This window comes from Lygodium microphyllum, chromosome 14 (assembly GCF_053477565.2).
Source record: "Lygodium microphyllum isolate KBCC chromosome 14, Lygodium_microphyllum_v1.1.10, whole genome shotgun sequence".
Classification (NCBI taxonomy): Eukaryota; Viridiplantae; Streptophyta; class Polypodiopsida; order Schizaeales; family Lygodiaceae; genus Lygodium; species Lygodium microphyllum.
The window spans coordinates 16,574,286-16,594,531 of record NC_141148.1 but is presented as its reverse complement, the minus strand read 5'-3'; positions in this window follow the sequence as shown (position 1 = coordinate 16,594,531).

Sequence of the window (20,246 nt, the reverse complement as noted above, 5' to 3'; positions counted from 1 at the left end):
CATGTTTAATGGCCTTCATCATCTAGTTCCTCATGTTTTTTCATGCACCTAGTTAGAGGGGCCTTCTAGATGTGTATGTGATGCAATCTTTTTTTGCAATGTAACTTCATTAACATTAATCTTATAGTGGAAAAGCTACTTTTGTGGAAATTTAGACCGTCTACAAAAAACTCATTTCGTTCTCCACGGTAAAGATTAAGAATAAATAGTTTCAAGGGAATGTGGCTAACACAAGAAAGTAGTTTTAAAAAAAAGGGCCAAAACGAGTTTGGAAGTATATATATCTATATTCACCTTTGTGACCATTTTTTGAGAAAAATAAAAATTTAGTGCTTCTAAAACCATTCCACAATTTCTTTTATAAGGTGAAAGCTATAATTTAAAAGTACTTGTGATATGTGCTATAGATTTTCATTAAGAGAATTGCAATCAACTAAGAATGGTTGACTTGTTTATCAACTCCAAATAGCTATAGCTTTAAAAGTACTTGTGATATGTGTTGAGAATAGCAAATGATGCTTAACATGAATGCCCATAGAGGTTGGATGTGTGCCCAAAAGAGGCTTGCCCATAAGTGGCTTTGTATGTGAGAGAGAGAGAGAGAGAGAGAGAGAGAGAGAGAGAGAGAGAGAGAGAGAGAGAGAATGATGTATGCTCTAGGAGTAGATGTCCAAAATCCCATAAGCATAGATAGGAAAAGTGGTACTATCCACAAAACTATAAAGGCATGTACTTGATACTCATTTCAATGTAATGGTACTATCAATTGAGTCACTTAAGATTGTCTTTATGAGTCCAAGCTAATCTATCTTGGAACCTAATTCACTTGAGTTACAATCTCTTCCCTCTATCGTGTATTATGTGTTTGATTTGTGTCCACCATAGCTAACTAGCTCTAGATCCGGATTTCTCAACATGGTATCAGAGCCAACTGAGCTAGTTGGTTAGTGTGTGCACTTTTCTCAAACTCCTTTATCATCTTTATCCATCAAAGCTATCCACTACAGCATAAGAGGAGAAGGATCTCAAGAGGTTCAAGATTGTGGAGCTCAAGAGAAGAGACGACATAGAAGAGAAGAGCTTGTACTTGACTGCTCCTAGTCAAGTCCATTCTATAGACCAGAAATTTCACTTCTTTCAATTCAGCATTTAACTCTGCAAGGTTTCTGACTTTTTGGTGAAGGAGGCGTACTTTCTGAATAGATTGCTAGAGAGAGGGAGAGCTCGCAGTGATATTTTTACCCATAGGTCATCTAAGAGGTCGGAGAAAGAATGATGGTGGGTATCTACTACTAAGGCTACTTACTACCTAAGGTATGTAGTTGTTCTTGCAATAGAAGAAGAAGAAGGAGAAGACGACTGCTGTTAGAGAAGAAAGAAGGGAAGACTACATCTGCGTTTAGCTTGCTTTCATCTCGTTGCGAAGAATCTCTAAGGCGGGCCTTGTAGTCACCAGATCTGACTGATCCCTCTGTCCATGCTCCCACCATCATGTTCTTGTTCAATTGGTTTTACGGTATCCTCGCCTCCCTCGGGCTATGGCAGAAAGAGGCCAAGATTTTGTTCCTCTGTCTCAACAACACTAACAAGACAACGCACCTGCTCCAGCAAAACAAGAAGATGCGAAAGATGCCAACCTCGACGACAAAGTAGCTGATCTGAAGATGATTGGATATGCTGATTGTAATAATGCGACTGTAAATTGTGACAAAAATTCTATTGACATTAAGCATGAGACACCTATTGAACCCTTTGAACCTATTGACCTTGTTGCATACAAAAGTAAGTCGAATTTGGACTCTCAGTCTTCAGGAGAGGGCAAGCCAAAACTGCGTTCCCAATGTCCCATCAGAGGGAAAGGTCAAAGTGGAATCTCAGTCTTTAGTAGATGGAAAGCTCGAAGTGGAGTCGGCAAAGCCAAAACCGGATTCTTGTCTCTTGTCAGAGGGTAAACCAAGAGTGGATACTAAGTCTTTAGCAGAGGGGAAAGATGAATTGATCCGTGAAGGCTACAACAGTGGAACAAGTTATGGGTGTGTAAGCTTTATTGGGTTTCTTCCTGCTTCCTCTCCTCGTCACAACCCAAATGCCCAGTGCCGCCTGCAGTTGGATGTTATTCCTCACTCCATTTTTTTCTTCCTAAAGGCTAATGTTAAGGTTAAAGCCCTAACTTTTAAAGGCCATTCACACCTACACTTCTCCAAAACCAGTCAATTTACACCTTTTGCATTCGATAAGAGTTGCCTACATGATCAAACGATCAATACCAATGTAATAATGAGCCATGAGCTCAAGCCAAATAAATCTCACAAATCATGTACCTCAAAATCTATGTCATGTATGACAAAAGAGAGCTTGTCAAGTCAAAACAATCATAAAAGCCTGAAGCAAAAAGACTATGTCAAGAAGACTAAAAGAGAAGAATCACGCACCAACAAAAAGGATAAGAAGCACAACGAAGAAAAAGAGCTTGAAGACAAAGACAACCAAGAAGATTCAAAAAAATCAAGAAAAGCAAAGAATGCCAAAGAAGCATAAAGAAGATAAAGAACTTTCTGTTGTTGACAACAAAGAATTTTCCATAGTGGATCTCCCTTAGTGGATCGTGTTTCCCATAGTGGATGTAAAAACCCTACCAAGATGTAAAGTTTCAAGCCTTAACTTGACTAGGCTGCCAAAGAGCTAGTCTCCTGGTCCATGTCTACATGTAGGGGGGGCAAAAGTCAGCAAGGGTAGAGACTCATCATTTGAGGGGGGGGTGTTGAGAATAGCAAATGATACTTAACATGAATGCCCATAGAGGTTGGATGTGTGCCCAAAAGAGGCTTGCCCATAAGTGGCTTTGTATGAGAGAGAGAGAGAGACAATGATGTATGCTCTAGGAGTAGATGTCCAAAATCCCATAAGCATAGAGAGGAAAAGTGGTACTATCCACAAAACTATAAAGGCATGTACTTGAGACTCATTTCAATGTAATGGTACTATTAATTGAGTTACTCAAGATTGTCTTTATGAGTCCAAGCTAATCTATCTTGGAACCTAATCCACTTGAGTTACAATCTCTTCCCTCTATCATGTATTGTGTGTTTGATTTGCGTCCACAATAGCTAACTAGCTCTAGATCTGGATTTCTCAACAATATGTGCTATAGATTTTCATTAAGAGAATTGCAATTAACTAAGAATGGTTGACTTGTTCATCAACTCCAAATAGCATTGTTCAGTGTAGTGTTAATGACCTAAACAATGATGCTTATCATGCTTTTTTTATTTGCCTCCTTTGATTTAAGCTCTATGCTTGCTCTTGTATCTTCTTGTCATTTCCTTCATCTTAGTCTTTGCTATTAATCGTAGCCACCTCCATCACCAACTTTCTCTCCAGTGCAACCAAGTGCTTGGGTACTTCGACTACCAAGTATTTCAAGAACATGGTCTTTGCTTCCAAGTTGGTAAACTTGGTCAAGTAGTTGATTTTAATATCTAATAACATTGGTAAAGTTCACCGAATTTTGATATCACATCCATATGTTATTTTAAGTACAGGAAAATGGGACCCAAGTAGCTTAAGTAAATTTTCTAGAGAATTGTAAGACTAGTGATAAAGACTAAAAAGGTAGTGTCTATCAAGCCTTTCTTATTTGTGTCCTCCTCTGTTTTAATAACCTTTTGTACTTGTTGCACCTTGTTAGATCCATGACAAGGAAATTGATTATGTGTCGTGTTTGGGGTTGGAACTTATTTCTAACCCTCTCCCTTATGTGTTTCCCATGCACCATGGGGGAGGTAATGTAAATTTAAAAGAGCTCTTTTTTAGGTTTTGTTTGTGCACATTGTGTGTGTGTGTGTGTGTGTGTAGAGAGAGAAATAGATTGTCTATCAATTTTTATGTGAAGGTACTTGATCGACTAAAATTTTCACTCGTGGGCTGTGGAAACTCATGAATAGTAAGTATAATGTGCCATCTCTAATTGATGTTCACTTTGTGTCTAACCACATGGGCACACATCTCATACATGTTTGGGGGAACACCCCTTTTCCCTCAATGTCTCTAACCTTGCTAAACCAAGTATGCAACTCACAAAGGCATGGCTCAAGGATTAAACGATCTTTAGGATGAACATGTTTCCCTTGCAACAGCACATATTTTTGGTTGTATGTGTCCTCAGATCCTTTGGGATCAAGATGTTGATGATCAGGTAGCAGGACTCATACTTGTTGGAATAGTAAACGTTTTACATGGTATCAAAGCACTACTTATAGTTGCATAAAAGGTAAGAAGGACAATATATGTCAATTTTGTTAATATATGTCAATTTTGTTATTAAGGTTAGTGTGCATTTTTATGAAAATCTAAGCTTGCATTGACTTGTAAGCCTTTATGTAACCATATAAGGCTACTAGAAGTCTTAACTGTACATAATAAATAAGACCTTTCATGAGCTTGCTTGGCTCCTCCTCTGTTTTAACAACCTTTTGTACTTGTTGTTGCACCTTGTCAAATCCATAAAAGGCCATTGACTACGTCTTGTGGTTGGGGTGGGAACTTATTTCTAACCCTCTCCCTTATGTGTTTCTCGTGCACCATGGGGGAGGTTTTGTTTATGCACATTGGGAATGAGAGAGAGAGAGAGAGAGAGAGAGAGAGAGAGAGAGAGAGAGAGAGAGAGAGAGAGAGAGAGAGAGAGAGAGAGAGAGAGAGAGAGAGAGAGAGAGAGAGAGAGAGAGAGAGAGAGAGAGAGAGAGAGAGAGAGAGAGAGAGAGAGAGATTTTGTCTATCAATTTATATGTGAAGATACTTTATCGATTGAAAATTTCACTTGTGGGCTTTGTGGAAACTCATGAATAGTATGTATAATATCCCATCTCCAATTGATGTTCACTCTGTGTCTAACCAGATGGGCACACATCTCATACGTGTTTGGGGGATCACCCCTTTTCCCTCAATGTCTCTAACCTTGCTAAACCAAGTATGCAACTCACAAAGGCATGGCTAAAGGATTAAATGATCTTTAGGGTGAACATATTTCCCTTGCAAAGCACGTATTTTTGCTTGTATGTGTCCTTAGATCCTTTGAGATCAAGATGTTGATGATTAGGTAGCAAGACTCATACTTGTTGGAATAGTAAACGTTTTACATGAAGCACTACTTATAATTGCATAAAAAGTAAGGAGAACAATAAATGTCAATTTTGTTACTAAGGTTAGTGTGCATTTTTACGAAAACCTAAGCTTGTATTGACTTGTAAGCCTTTATGTAACCATATAAGGCTACTAGAAGTCTTAACTGTACATAATAAATAAAACCTTTCACGAGCTTGCTTGTCTCCTCCTTTGTTTTAACAACCCTTTATACTTATTGTTGCACCTTTTCAAATCCATAAAAAGACCATTGATTACGTCTCGTGGTTGGGGTGGGAACTTATTTCTAACCCTCTCCCTTATGTGTTTCTCATGCACCATGGGGGAGGTAATGTAAATTTAAAAGAGCTCTTTTTTAGGGTTTGTTTGTGCACATTGGGGAATGTGTGTGTGTGTGCATGCGTGTGTGTGGAGAGAGAGAGAGAGAGAGAGAGAGAGAGAGAGAGAGAGAGAGAGAGAGAGAGAGAGAGAGAGAGAGAGAGAGAGAGAGAGAGAGAGAGAGAGAGAGAGAGAGAGAGAGAGAGAGAGAGATTGTGTCTTTCAATTTTTATGTGAAGGTATTTGATTGATTGAAAATTTCACTTGTGGGCTTTGTGGAAACTCATGAATAGTATGTATAATGTGCCATCTCCAATTGATGTTCACTCAGTGTCTAACCACATGGACACACATCTCATACATGTTTGGAGGATCACCCATTTTCCCCCAATGTGTCTAACCTCGCTGAACCAAGTATGCAACTCACAAAGGCATGGTTGAAGGGTTAAATGATCCTTAGGATGAACATATTTTCCTTTCAAATCATGCCTTTTTGGTTGTCTGTGTCCTTAGATCCTTTGGGATCAAGATGTTGATGATCAGGTAGCAAGACTCATACTTGTTGGAATAGTAAACATTTTACATGGTATCAAGGCACTACTTACAGTTGCATAAAAGGTGAGAAGAACAATATATGTCAATTTTGTTATTAAGGTTAGTATATTAAGGTGGGTGAAGCAATGCATCCTAAATAATTGGGAGAATTGTATTGATAGAAGGTGGTAACCCCTTGTTGATTTTACATTCACCCAATCATCTATTCCAAAGCTTAGAAAACAAACATACCTATTAGATGGCTAGTATAAAAGGGGTAGTCCGTTATTGAGAAAGTAGGATAAAGTATCTTGTAATGGTAGAATTTTCAAACTACATCATTAGTTACCTAGTTATTTTTTGAGGTGCATTTTAAAACTGCTTAGTCATAAAAAATACCCCACTCCGGAGTTAAGAGATGTGTCTTACACAAGTTGTGGCACTCCTAATCTTGCGAACAATAGTGAGAAAGATGTGGTAGCTTTTTTGTGGCTTTCCCCTTCATACACAACTACCATGCTACACGATTTCCTATTGCCATATGTACTAACACAAAAACTTCATATGGACATCGCAACATCCTAGTGTACTCATGCATCATGCTTTAAAATTGTTTTTGGTATTCAACTTTGGATATAAGCATATGCTTAATTGTTCATGAGATTTTGAGCTTGGAATTTTATCCCCTCAATCACTTTTTGGTACTTAGCTTTACATAAACTTATATTCTTAAATAATTATTCTTTAGATTGTGAGCTTGGAATGTTGTGCTTAATTCTAACAAAAAAGAAAATGGTAGGTAAAATCTACTTAAGGCAATGAATGGTCAATAGTAAGTGTTACATCAAGCGCGCTATTCTTTTGGTATTAGAGTGTCATTATGAAAGCCAATTTGTCACTAGACTACTTGAACACATACTAACTCAATCTATGTCTATGTACACACATGTGAACCTGCTTTCTCTACATCCACACATACTACCTTTGTTAATGTTCACGCGTATATATGATTATACATACACGAATACTCATTAAATGAAACTAGGGTTTGGAGTGAAATAAGATAGAGCAAGGAAACTTCTAGCAAAAGATAGTGTGATGCACTAGGAGTGCAAAGAGTACTTTTCCCAACTTTGTGTTCATCATCCACGGTTGACACCGTGATCCCCCGCAATCAAACCACCACGTTTGCTTGTAAGAAGGCATTTTGCTAGAAAAGAGAATAGAAAGTAAGAGAGCTTTGAGAATGAAAGAGAGTAGTTGTATTCTGTTGGCACTTGTTACAATGCTTCTTGACCTCCCTCGTACTAATACTAATGTAGGCATGGAAGGCGTGTTCACATTGGACCAACTGATTTATTTTTTACATTTTTTTTTACAAAGAATAATATAGATGAGAATGCTACTCAAATATCAACCCTTCAAGCCATCGTGTATCACAAGCTATGAAGCACTGGACTGTCGTCAGTACCGTCTGCACCAGCATATTGTGAATGAGTCACGCTGACCTGCTCGCCTCTCTGCGCCATGCATCAAGCTGCTTCTGTATAACCGCCTATGATAACCACCATGGTAGCCTTTCGAATATAGCACTTCACTGGATTCAGCCATGAATATCTCTGTAACAACCCTCACACAATCTAGGCGATATGGATCGCATGAGCCTTATATGGATCATAAGAGATCCTACCTAACTACGGCTGACCTTGTGCGCCTGCAAATAGCAACCAAGGCTGTTGTCGATCTGTCACAGGTATGTGGTGCCACTATCTGAGCATAGGACTGACAATAACCAGAGCAATACTTCACTTTGAAAAAATCCTTCACCTGTATAAATTGGTGTTCTTGGTAGCCACGATCTGAAGGGGCCTCATATCACTCTACTCATTTTGCCTCCTCTTCCTTCCAACACCAAGTAATAGTAATACCTTCCAAAAATCGAGGAGCCTTCCTGTTCTCCAGTGATCCATCCAGGTAACTTGACTACTCTTACCATCTTAATTTGCCTTAAATGGAACAAGGTTTTCTAAACCTCCTTCCTTTTTCCAACTTTAAAATAGTAATGGCATATGGTAAAAATTCATCACATGGTCGTTTATATGGTAATGACATATGTTTAGGAATATGCAATACTCATATGTTTTGCTTTGTCTTACTCCTTAGGATCTTCATACTAGAGAAAAATGGTCTTTTAAACTCAATAACTCCAACTCTAAGTAGAATGAGCTTATCACTTGATGCAACATAGAGAATTGTCTTTATGCCTCTCCCTCTCGCATGAGCAATAAAAAGGTGTGTCTTACACTGATGCCACACCCAATATCTTGGAAAAATTGGAGTAAAAACTATGGGGTTTCCCCTTCATACACAACTAACAAGTAACCCATTTACCAATTACCGTAGGTAGCTCTAAGATAGGCTTATCACTTTGATGTGATTGATAGATTTACATATTGCACATGTTAAAAAATGCATCATGTATTGGTTTACATGAGAATTATACATGTCTAAGAATATGTAGTTCTCACATATTTTGCTTAGACTTACACCTTATGAAACGTCTGAGGTTCCATCTAAAGCATACAACATCTTAGGTAGTTGCCCTAAAAGGCAGTTCCCACATACCACCTCCTAGAGTTCATGGAACTCTTGAGATTAGATAGTTGGGCACTCCTATGTCTACCTTGTAAGGAGAGAACTTGGCCAAGCTTACAAGAGGAATGATTTTGATATCTAAGGACACTCTAGGTCTCCTAATAGTATTCTACTGTCGAACATGATTGTACACTTATGTATATAGTCGAGTCTTGTGCATGGCATGTGCCGCACTTGGTTCAAAGAATATGAGAGATAAGGGGGAGTGTAGATCAATCCCTCTACCCATAAGATACATTCTCAACTCCACCCCCTTAAAATAGTGCAATGCTTGTTCTACAACCGAACCCTAGGAATTCATTGTATGTGGTTCTATTCTATTTAAGTTGCCATAAATGTTTTCATTGAGATAACGCCCTCTTGCTTCCCTCTCGAGGAGACATTCTTTAGTTTTAATTACCTAAGCTGACTTAAGTGAGACATATAAAATCGGCTTCCTTAATTATCCTTGTTAGCAATGTTTCCTTTATGTAACTTAAGTGCTAATACAAAAACATCACATAACAATATTTTCCAAACAAGCTGTTGGGGTTAAAGGGAACATGTACCTAGCTGCTTATATTTACTTGCATCTTGTACTTGCACATTTGTACATTGTAGGTGGTAGGCACTCATCACTATCACTTTATTTGTTATTCTTTTGGTGGCAATAGAATAAGGGAAGGCATGACACACATTGTAACTATTGGAGCTCCCACGCATCGGTCTCTCTCTTCTTGCTTGAACCTCCATAGCTATTGCTCTCTTCTTGCTTTCACTTTTGCTCCATCTTTCAATTGGTATCAGAGTGGGCATTTGAGGAGCTTCATCATCACTTTCTTTAGCTTGGAAAGAAGAGTTTCACTTCAAGCTTTCATAGCCACCCACCTTTTATCCATTCAAGGTATGCATCGAGTCTCAGGTCACTTCAGGGATTTTAAGACTTGTTCTAGTGTTTCAAAGAGATTCATTGAGCATCACTTGATGGTGCTTGAGTTGAGAAGTATCAATAAAGGGCACACAAGTAGCCAACACATTTTGCATTGATTTTTTCAGCTTATATCTTGCTCCTACTTTAGTCATTGCTTGCTCCTAGTACTTGATACACTACTTGGTATTCATCTTGGCATAATTTGGCTTGCCCTTGAGCAATCTTTGAATAGTTCTTGATCAGTCATATACCTAGCTTGGTATAGACCTAATAGACCTATTGTATACACTTTGGACAACAAACATGGAGCTCCATAATGCTTATGCAATGCTTCAGGATGCTATTTTGATGCTCGAATGTTATGGGGATACTTTTGTTGAAATATCATAGCGACAACATGAGAAGATGTGCACAAGAGGGAGAGAAAGCTCAAGTACAAGAAGAAGATCTTTCTTAATGAGTTGTTCACAAGTACAACTGGTACACTCTCTCCATATTTGAGAGTGACCTCTATGCTATTTAAATAGCATCTAGATGGCTAGGGTTAGGGTTTCCCTGCAAAAAAGGAGCATTTAGTGGAAATAGTATGAACCAAGAGTTTCTCATATGGGGTGTTGAAGTAGATACATGACTAGTGCTGCCTTCTTTATTATCTCTTTTCTCCTTGTTCAAACAAGATTGAATGATGCTTTCTAGGGTCAGATTAGGGATATTCGTAAGAGTAGTTACAAAGGTTGGGAACACTTCTTTAGAGATTTCAAGAATATTGCAATAGCATCTTCATCATGAATTGGAGGTTGAACTGAGGATAGCTATGCCATGAGCCCCTTCATGTGAGAGATAAACTTACCTAAGTCTTCTTCTTGCTTATACTCCAAGCTAAATTTCGATCTTGAGGAAAATTTTCGAGTTCTTTCCTCTAACTCCATAAAAACACCATATTGGGGAAAATGGGAATTTCCCATGAGTTTGGGAAACATGGTCAAATCTTTGGATTTATCATAACTTGAACACTATAACTCCAAATCAAGCGCTCTATGACTCAATGGATTCCATTTTTCAAGCACTTTCCAATGATAGGGCACATCTTATGGTTTTGATAAACTTATGGGCATATTATTCGGGTGCCACCTTTTTAGTATTCAACAAATGGAGGCCATGATAGGAAGGTCTTATCAATTACACCAAGCAATAGCAGTGTCTAATCCTTTACACAACAGCTAATAAGTGTAGAAGCAAATGAAATGATACTTGCATTAATAAGTAGTAGGCTCAGATGTGGTGTTCTACAAGATGAGATAAGCGATGGTGACAATGGTTTATGTGTTTATAACTTAGACATAGCCTTACAATGGTCAATAGGATGATAATACTTAGGCACTTACTAAATCATGCTTAAGGTATAAAACTTTTCAAATTTCTAAAAATAATCGACAGGAAATGATATAAAAAATTATTATTAGTGTTAGGAAGCACTCATTGTCAAGCATAGGTGCAACACTTGACATTAACCTGATTGTAACCAGCTTGAGGAGTCACCTTTGGTTGAAGATGCTTTGAGTTTAGAGCTTTCAAGTTTGCAATAAACTCCATAAAATCTTAATCAGTGATGAAAATCACTGTTGATGACTTCAATGAGTAGAAAACTCAACAAACCAAGCTTTGAAGCTTTGGCTATGGGCTACCATCAAAAACCATAGTTAGGGTTTTGCTTGGTATAAGCAACAGAGAAGGAATTGCTCTAAACCCTACTACAAAATCCCCATGAAAGCTCAAGGGATTGTGCCCTCTGCTACTTGCGCTACTACTCGAAGTATGTCGATGCCCAGACTACATGGAATTTGGGAAAAAACACAAGGCCGTGAGATGTTGTGACCCCAATATTGATCTGTGACATGATGAGATGATGTGGCTAGACTTGATGAAGAAGTGTCCAGAAGGAATTACGAGCAAATATTGCCTCCTTTGCTCACATTAGGTCCTCCAATGGAGGTAGGTCTAAACTTGCTATGGTGGAAAGAAGAATAGGTTGAAGAAATGGGAGTCTCCTGTGCACTTAAGCCAAGATGTGCTTGTGAGAAGCTCAATGGATCAAAGATAACTCTGATACCATGTTGAAATATTAGAGTGACAACATTAGAAGGTATGCACAAGAGGGAGCGAGAGCTCAAGTACAATAAGAAGATCTTACTTAATGAGTCGTTCACCAGTACAACTAGTACACTCTCTCTACATTTGAGAGTGACCTCTAGGCTATTTAGATAGCCTTTGGATGGCTAGGGCTAGGGTTTCCCCTGCCCTCTAGTTCATTCACACTCATCTACCCTTATCCACCCTTGAATACATTGGGTTCACATGCATATCTCTCAACAACTTTGAGATGCTACTTGGATTGGATAGAGATCATTAGCTCAATTTTAGAAGGGTTTATTACTATAATAATAGTTTGGACAACAAGCACCAGTGAAGCTTTATGCTTTGAATGCCTACAAGTGCTTTGGGTATTCTATATGCTTATATGGATGCTTGCTATTAATGTATATGCTCAGATATGATCATGATGTACTTTGAGCTTTGCATTTAAGCTTTGTTGGATGCATTTGGGCTTTGGACAATTGCTTTAGTGATCCTTCACTTGCACGTTAAAGACATATTGGATGTATATATACTCCCAAATGTACTTATCTTGAATCTTGGTTGCCCAAATGTTATGAGCATTATGGATTGGGCTTTGCTTGGCTCTTGGAAATCTCGAACTCACTTCCAATAGGAGACACTTATACTTTTCTTTGCAAAGCTTGGTTCTTTAGAGAGAGTGGGAGTCTTTTGCTTATGTACATGCTCAGTTGATATACATGTACATTGTTCTTGTAGATATTGACTCTTGTGGACTGATTTACTTTTAAGCATTTGGATACACTATATCTATCCTTGTCACGAGGTGCATTTTACTTCAAAATTGCAGTAAATGACCATTTATCTATAGGCAAATGACTAATGGAGTAAGCTCCCACTAGTAGGAATATCTAGGTAGCAATCTAGAACATATGAAATGCAATTAGCAGGATAGCATCCAAGTACCAAGAAATATCAAAGTACACTGTGTTAGATACATAGATGCAATCCTGTAGTAAGTCCCATGGTCATAAATCCTCTTTGATATGTCATTTTTATGAGCAACAGGGTCACATTAGGCCGCAATACCATAAAATACGCAATGATAGGTGCCATGAGAAAGGCACGAGAAAATTGCATGAAAATGCAAAGTCCACTAAGATTGTATCTAAGTCTAGTGTAAAAACAGAGGATATAAATACCTTGAGTATAGTTTCGATGATTGCATTCTTATTGCTTCATATGTTGATGCTACTAAGTTGACTAATGCACCATCTTCTTACTCTCATTGTTGGCTTCTTAATTTCGGGGCTTCATTCCATGTTTCTAGGTCTATTGACCATGTTTTGGTTGTGATTGCCCTTCAACATTTAATTTTATGGTATCATCACCTTGGGCATATATCTTTAAAAGGAATGAAAGTATTAACCCATTTGCAATATAATCTACCCTTGGATTATTCTTGTTTTGATTCATGTGATTATTATTTGTATGGCAGACAGACTCGTAACTCACATAAGAACTCTAGTTTTATGCATGTGGGTAAGTGTTTAACTCTTGTGCATTTAGATGTTTGTGGTCCCATGCCTTGTTAATGCTTGGGTTGCACGAAGTACTTTGTTACATTCATAGATGATTATTTGCATAAAGTTTGGGTCTATCCTATTAAGTAGAAATCAAATGTTTTGAATACATTTTAGTACTTTCTTGCCATGGGTGAGAACTGATCTTGATAGGCTGAAATGCCTACAGTCTAAAAATGGGGATAAATACGTCTCTAAGGCTTTTGAGAAGGTATGTGATGAGAGGGGTATTAACCATCAGTTGACCACCCCATACATTCCACCCAAGAATGGTGTTATAGAGCGTATGAACATGACTATTCAAGAAAATGAATTTTTTGTTGACAATCCTCTAGCTTCTACAACAACTCTATATTGTGTTTCATCAAAAGATGATTCTCTAGTCCAAGGATATCATTTTCTGCAATAAGATTAAGTGTATAACCTAAAAATCCATTGTAGCCATCATCAATAAACCTCATTAATGATGAGCTATTATAGAAAGGAGGAGTACTATTTCTGCTAGGATCTTTGGGATATAACTTTCCATCTAACCAAAGATCAATATTCTTCTTTCCTTCAAACCTCAGTATATGTTTCATAGACTCTGTAACCGTGATAGATTTTGTTCTCTTTCTTATTGGTTCATACTCACTTTCCAACTCTTTTTTGCCTCTTCTAGCGAAGATGGGGAGTTTGACTTTGAGTCGGAGGTAAGTTCAGATTGCGACCTAGAGATACCTAGGCCGGACGCACCAAGGGGGACCTACCCGTCCACTTGAGGCGCAGACGGTTGAAAGAGGAAAGGATAAAACAACCCAGGGACATACGAACGGAAGAACAGAGAAAACCGTAGGACCTCCCTAAAAGATTTACGAAATTCAAGAAAGGGGATAGGGTAGTGATCCTGTTGGGTGCCAAACGTCAAGGACAAACGAGTGAAACGATGGAGGGACTAGCCAAGGTCAAGGAGGTGAACTTAGCCCAGGAAGGGGAGACACACCGACCAGTCTTCATTGCCGATGACTTGACTGAGGAAGAGGAAACAAGTCTTGTCGCTCTCTTGCGAGAGTTCATAGACGTATTCACTTGGTCCTTAGAAGAGCTTAAGGGGGTAGATCCGAGTGTAGTGACTCATAACATACCCACGATGCTAGATGCTATGTCCGTATCCTATGAATCCAAAACATGCTCACGCGATCAAGGAAGAGATTGACAAGCTGATGAGAGTAGGATTCATTTACGAAATTGAGCACACAGACTAGGTATCACCCATAGTCATTGTCATGAAGAAGAATGGAAAATCAGAGTGTGTGTCAATTACAAGAAGGTAAATGCTGCTATTAAGAGGGACAACTATCCATTGCCGTACATCGAGCACATGCTTGAAAGAGTGGTTGGCAAGGAAGCCTACAATTTTCTGGACGGCTTCTCGGGATACAATCAGGTGCAAGTGTATCTTGCTGACAGGCATAAGACTCTCTTTGCCACTGAGCGGGGCGCCTTTGCTTACATAGTCATGCCCTTCGGGTTGACTAATGCCCCCGCTACCTTCCAACGCCTCATGTGCACCATATTTAAAGACATGCTTCTCAAAGAGTTGAAAGTCTTCGTAGATGACTTGTGTGTTCACTCAACCTGGAGAGAGAACACTCAGACAAACTTCGAGCAGTTTTTGAGTGGTGTCGCCTATATCCTCTCTCCTTGAACCCCTTAAAGTGCCAGTTTTGGGTGAAGCATGGATGCATCCTAGGGCGTGGTGTCAAAGAATGACATTGCCACTGACTTCTCGAAAGTCAGGGTTATTGTTGATCTTCCGCCCCCAATCAACCATAAGGGAGTTCAATGCTTCTTAGGCCATACAGGATACTATCGGTGGTTTGTGTTGAATTATGCGCTGATTGCCACACCTTTATACAAGCTGTTGATTGTCTTTGAATGGACTGAAGCATGCCAACGAGCATATGAAGAGTTGAAGAAGGCTCTAACCACAACACCGATTCTACGAGCCCCATATTGGACCATTACCTTCCACGTGCATATTGATGCCTCGAAATTTGCTGTGGGGGCAGTGTTGTGCCAACCTAGCAAACACAACCTGGACTACCCAGTGAGCTTTGCTAGCAAACAACTCATTGAGATGAAAATGAATTACTTGACGACAGAGAGAGAGGGCTTGGCCATGGTATTTGTTGTGAAGAAATTCCGGCATTATCTATTGGCTACACTCTTTACCTTCTTTGTGGACCATCAAGCCTTGCTATATCTAGTGAATAAACCTTGCGTTACACGATGCATAGCTCGGTGGCTCCTTCTGCTTTTGGATTTCGACTTCTTCGTGGTTGTACAGAAAGGAAAACATCACTACATGGCTGACCATATGTCACGCATCCCCACGGGAGAGGCCGCTGGAGAAGGCATTGTCGATGAATTGCCAGACGCCCATCTCTTTAACCTTTCCAGTAAGAGAGATTTATTTAAGGCTGATCTAACGCCAAATTGGGTAGATGACCTAGTCCAAGTGCTTGAGCACGGACTGCCTGAGCAACCGATAGAAAAGGCAAGACTTAGGCAACTCATCCTCAAGATCCAACCCTACCAGTTGATAGCAGGCCAGCTATATTGACTAGGACAAGATGGACTGCTGCGTAGATGCATGTACGAGCATGAGATGCACGATGTGCTCTTAGAGACACACAATGGAATCGATGTGGGCACTTTAGCGGAGACAACACTGCCCACAAGGTGCTGTAGTCTCAACTATGGTGGCCAATGCTATTTTGTGATGCAACACGATTCGTTAAGCATTGTGATCAGTGTCAGTGGACAAAGGTCCCGATTCGCAAGGATCAAATGGGGTTGACCCCAGTCATTGCACGACAACCCTTCGAAAAATGGAGAATTGACTTCATAGGACCCATCGGTCCAGCTGCACAGTATTCACAGGCCAAATACATCATTGTGGCCACATACTATCTAACGAAATGGGCAGAAGCGAGAGCGACATGAAAGAACGATGCTAGAACGACTGCCAAGTTCTTGTGGGAGCAGGTGATTTCATGATTCGGCTGTCCCATCGAGCTAGTCAGTGAGACCAGGGCACACACTTCATTAATGAATTGATAGTGCATCTTCTATCCACCCTTCTAATTATCCATTGAAAATCCTCTCCATACTGCCCTCAAGTGAATGGCCAGGCGGAATCCACGAATAATATTCTTGTAAATGTCCTGACCAAAGTAGTCCCTGCTTCGCGCACCGACTAGGATAACAAGCTGGTGGCAGCCTTCTGGGCTTACCGTATAGCTTATATAATGGATGTCGGCCAGACTCCCTTTAGGTTGACCTACGGAACTGAAGCAGTTATCCCTATAGAGTTCTTTGTTTCTAGCCTGAGAATAGGACTTCAGGAACAATGGGAAGGAAAGGAGGCATGGATGCAATGCCTGGTTGAGCTCGAACGCCTCTCCGAAACTCATCTTCTAGCCACTCACACACTTATATGTGAAGGCATGACGTAAGAGCTGGTTTGGCAAGCACATCAAGCAACGTGATTTTGAAGAGGGAGACTTAGTACTCCTGTACTTAGTTAAGGGGCATAAGCAGAAAATGAAGTTTAGAGGTCTTGGACCTTTCAAAGTTCATGCAATCAGCCGAATGGGCAACATTGAGCTCGAGACTCTAGACGGCGAGGGCATAGGCTTCTTTAATGGAAGTCGTGTCAAGAAGTACTACCCTCCCACACATCCTTTGCATGATCCACCAATGTTAGAACCCCCTGTCAAAGTATGAGTAGCCACAATCACTGAAATGGATGATGAGGATGAGGAAGCCATAGAACCTGCATACCTACACATCATGGCCATTGCCAAGCGAACATGCGCTTTCAATGCCTTGATCGACGAGGGAGCAGACTTCAATGTCTTAACTCACGATCATTGGACCCAACTGGGCAAACCACCACTACAGCCCATCAATGCCAAATTAAGCCCATATGGGGGCTGTTCATACGCACTTCTCGGCAAGTGCAGGGCCGTCATTTCTATCGAGTTTGAGACTGTACCAATGATCTTCTACGTGTTGCCAAACGTTGAAGACGCAGACATGGAATCGTTGCTAGGGTGAACCTTCAAGAAGCAAACTCACTGCAATGTTGATTATGAATCGCAGCGTATCCACCTTTCCATAGGCAAGGTTCGCATTGTTACAGCCTTCGGCAAGGGCTGGCGACCTCGTCAAAGTCTGGAAGACCACCAGTAGAAATGTTAGCAGCCAAGTCTAAGGAGGGGGGTAGTGCTTGGCCACCACCCACCGAATCTCTAGAACTGCCGCTCATAGCAGCAAAGGCTAAGTTCCAATAGCCTAGGCTTCAATGGAGGCCCAAGCAACCGCAAGTGCCGCCTAAGAATTGATGCTCATGTCCTCATAATACCAAAAACTCTAAACCTAGGAGGCCAAGGCGGAGTTACAGAAATTGACGCATGATCAAGCCAGGATGGGTCCCTAAAGCCCTTTTGCATGTGCAAGGCTACTATGAGGGAAATGCTTGGATATGGATCCCTAAGGCCCGCATGGCCGAAGGCAGTACTCACACACCGCCCTCAAGTTTGATCACACCAAGCCCCATAAAACCTCAAAGCCAGAAGCCACAACGCTTTCAAGTCCCATATCCATCAAGCTCATCTACACATATGTCCAAGAAAGTCGAACAAGACTATCGGCCCAAACAACAAATACTGTCACATGAATCAACACCCGATAGAGCCGCTCAGACTTCCCTGATCCATACCAAAGGGAGTAGTTCGTCAGACGTCACTGCTACTACCCCAGCCCTAATTCAAGAGGTCCAATGACAATCTCAAAAACACTCGCAACTGCAACTATTTGTTGTCAAAGGCTCTAGTTCTATCAAACCCCAACCACCAACAGGCCTTCGACCCCCTTATGAGCGGAAATCATTCTTAACAGTGGCTGTCCATCTAGCTGAGGACACAGAGGAGGATGTGGTTGATTGCATTAGACGACTCGATGCCACTTTCATGTCATTAGCTCTGAGCTATGATCGCTTGGATTTAGGACTACTGCAAGAACCCTTTGCAAATGAAGTTCGAATGATGCCTTGTTCTTGGGAGATGTTTGAATTTGCATTCGCAAAAGCCTCTAACTCCGCTGCTGAATTGCTCACCAGCAAGATATCCAAAGAGCAGGCCATCAAACAACGCCTCATCACATCCTATAATAAACGAACCACTTCGGCCATTATTGACCAAGAAATTGCAGAATTATCAAAACTTGCTGATACTGAATCCCCATCCTTAAAGCATTGGTATACTCTTCGATTGCAATGGGAAGTTAAAGGATGCCAAATAATGACCAACGTTGAGCGGCGTCGCACAATCAAAACAGCGGAGTACGACCCCACTTACGTCGTGCCAACCTCGTATAGAGTGTTAACCACTCTTTGTGGCCGACCCATGGAAGAGCACATCAAAGGATACCCCTACCTCGATCGCCTACTGACTGAGGAAGAGTTACATATTGCTAACCGTGTCGATTCCGGTGACTTCCTAACAGATGTTCACACATACATCACACACATAGGCATTCGACCCTTTGTTCTAGACTGCGAAGCTTAGTTAGAGTACAATCCTAGTTTCTATACTTGGCTTCTACACAGGTAAATCCTAGAGACCACATTGTAGAATGCTGTTCACCTCCTAACTTTCAATCGTAGGAAGGATTCTTCTCAAGCAGGAAGGGGAGGGGGGTAAGGTGAATCAAACCAAAACCAAGGAAAACCAAGAAAACGCATAAACACGTAAAAAATGAGTGAGGTAGGGAAAATGACACGAGAACTTTGAAATAAAGGGAAAAAAAAAGTCAGATCTGAAGGGAAGAATCTACATTGGATTTTAATTCTTTCATTCAATAAACACATAGAGTATTTCTTTTCCAGCAAATTATTATTTTGAAAGCACTAATGAAAACTTGGGTTCATGACAGGAACAAAAGATGTCGCAGCAAGACCGTGCCCACCAACTCCCGTTCACGGAGGAGGAAAGGACACAATATCGCATTACCCTAGAAAGCCGTGCCTACAACCATCCCAAATTTTGAACCATCCATAACTTAGAGGGTGTGGTGGCCAAGGAGGAAACAACCAAGAGAGTTGTCGAGCAGTGCAACCTCACAAAGTACCTTGAGAAGTTTGCACAAGAGCCTGACCACACGAAGTATGTGGAGTTCCTCAGGATGTACAACCCAAACCAGGAGTGCGGCATTGTGCGGTGGGAAGGGGAGAAAAGGCCAAGCAGGTGCAAGTACACTTAAACCCAGCCTTGGTGGAGAAGGCGTTGGGGTTGGAGCCGAAGGTAGAGAAAAAGCATAAGAGAGATGTTTATGCCATGCTTAAGATGAAGAGGGAAAAAGTGCTGACTAATGACGGCATCAGCATTCAGGACATTCCTGATGTGAAAGCCCGTCTACAAGCAAAGCTAGTGCATGCACTCTTTTCTAGCCAGCACTACAACTCCTTGATGCATGGAATCAACATGCCTGTGTTGGAGAATGTGGCTGCTCGCACCTTGGACGAAGTCAATTGGAATGGCTATGTACGTAAGACCATTGACCAGGCGGCAAAAGTGCTAGCTTTGAGCAGTAAATCAACAGGTGGGGATTCCCCAGTGTCCAAGACCACAGAAAGAAAGAAGGCCTCATCCAATGCCTCATTCATTGGCTATAGAAGCATTTTGACTGCCCTCATTCAGGAGGCGGTAAAATAGGCTCAGGATGCAGAGGAAGGAGAAGGAGAAACACTCCAGAGATCGCCCCCCTCACTAGGACAAAGAGATATCCAGTGAGAGAACTGAGAAGGTATCTAGTGACAGAACTGAGAGTGAAGAAGAAGGGGAAGAACAGAAGGAACATATGAGCAAGAAGATAGCAAAGAAACCTGTTAAAAAGACGACACAAAAGAAGAAGCAGGATGAAGGCTGAAAAAAAGAGAAAGAGGA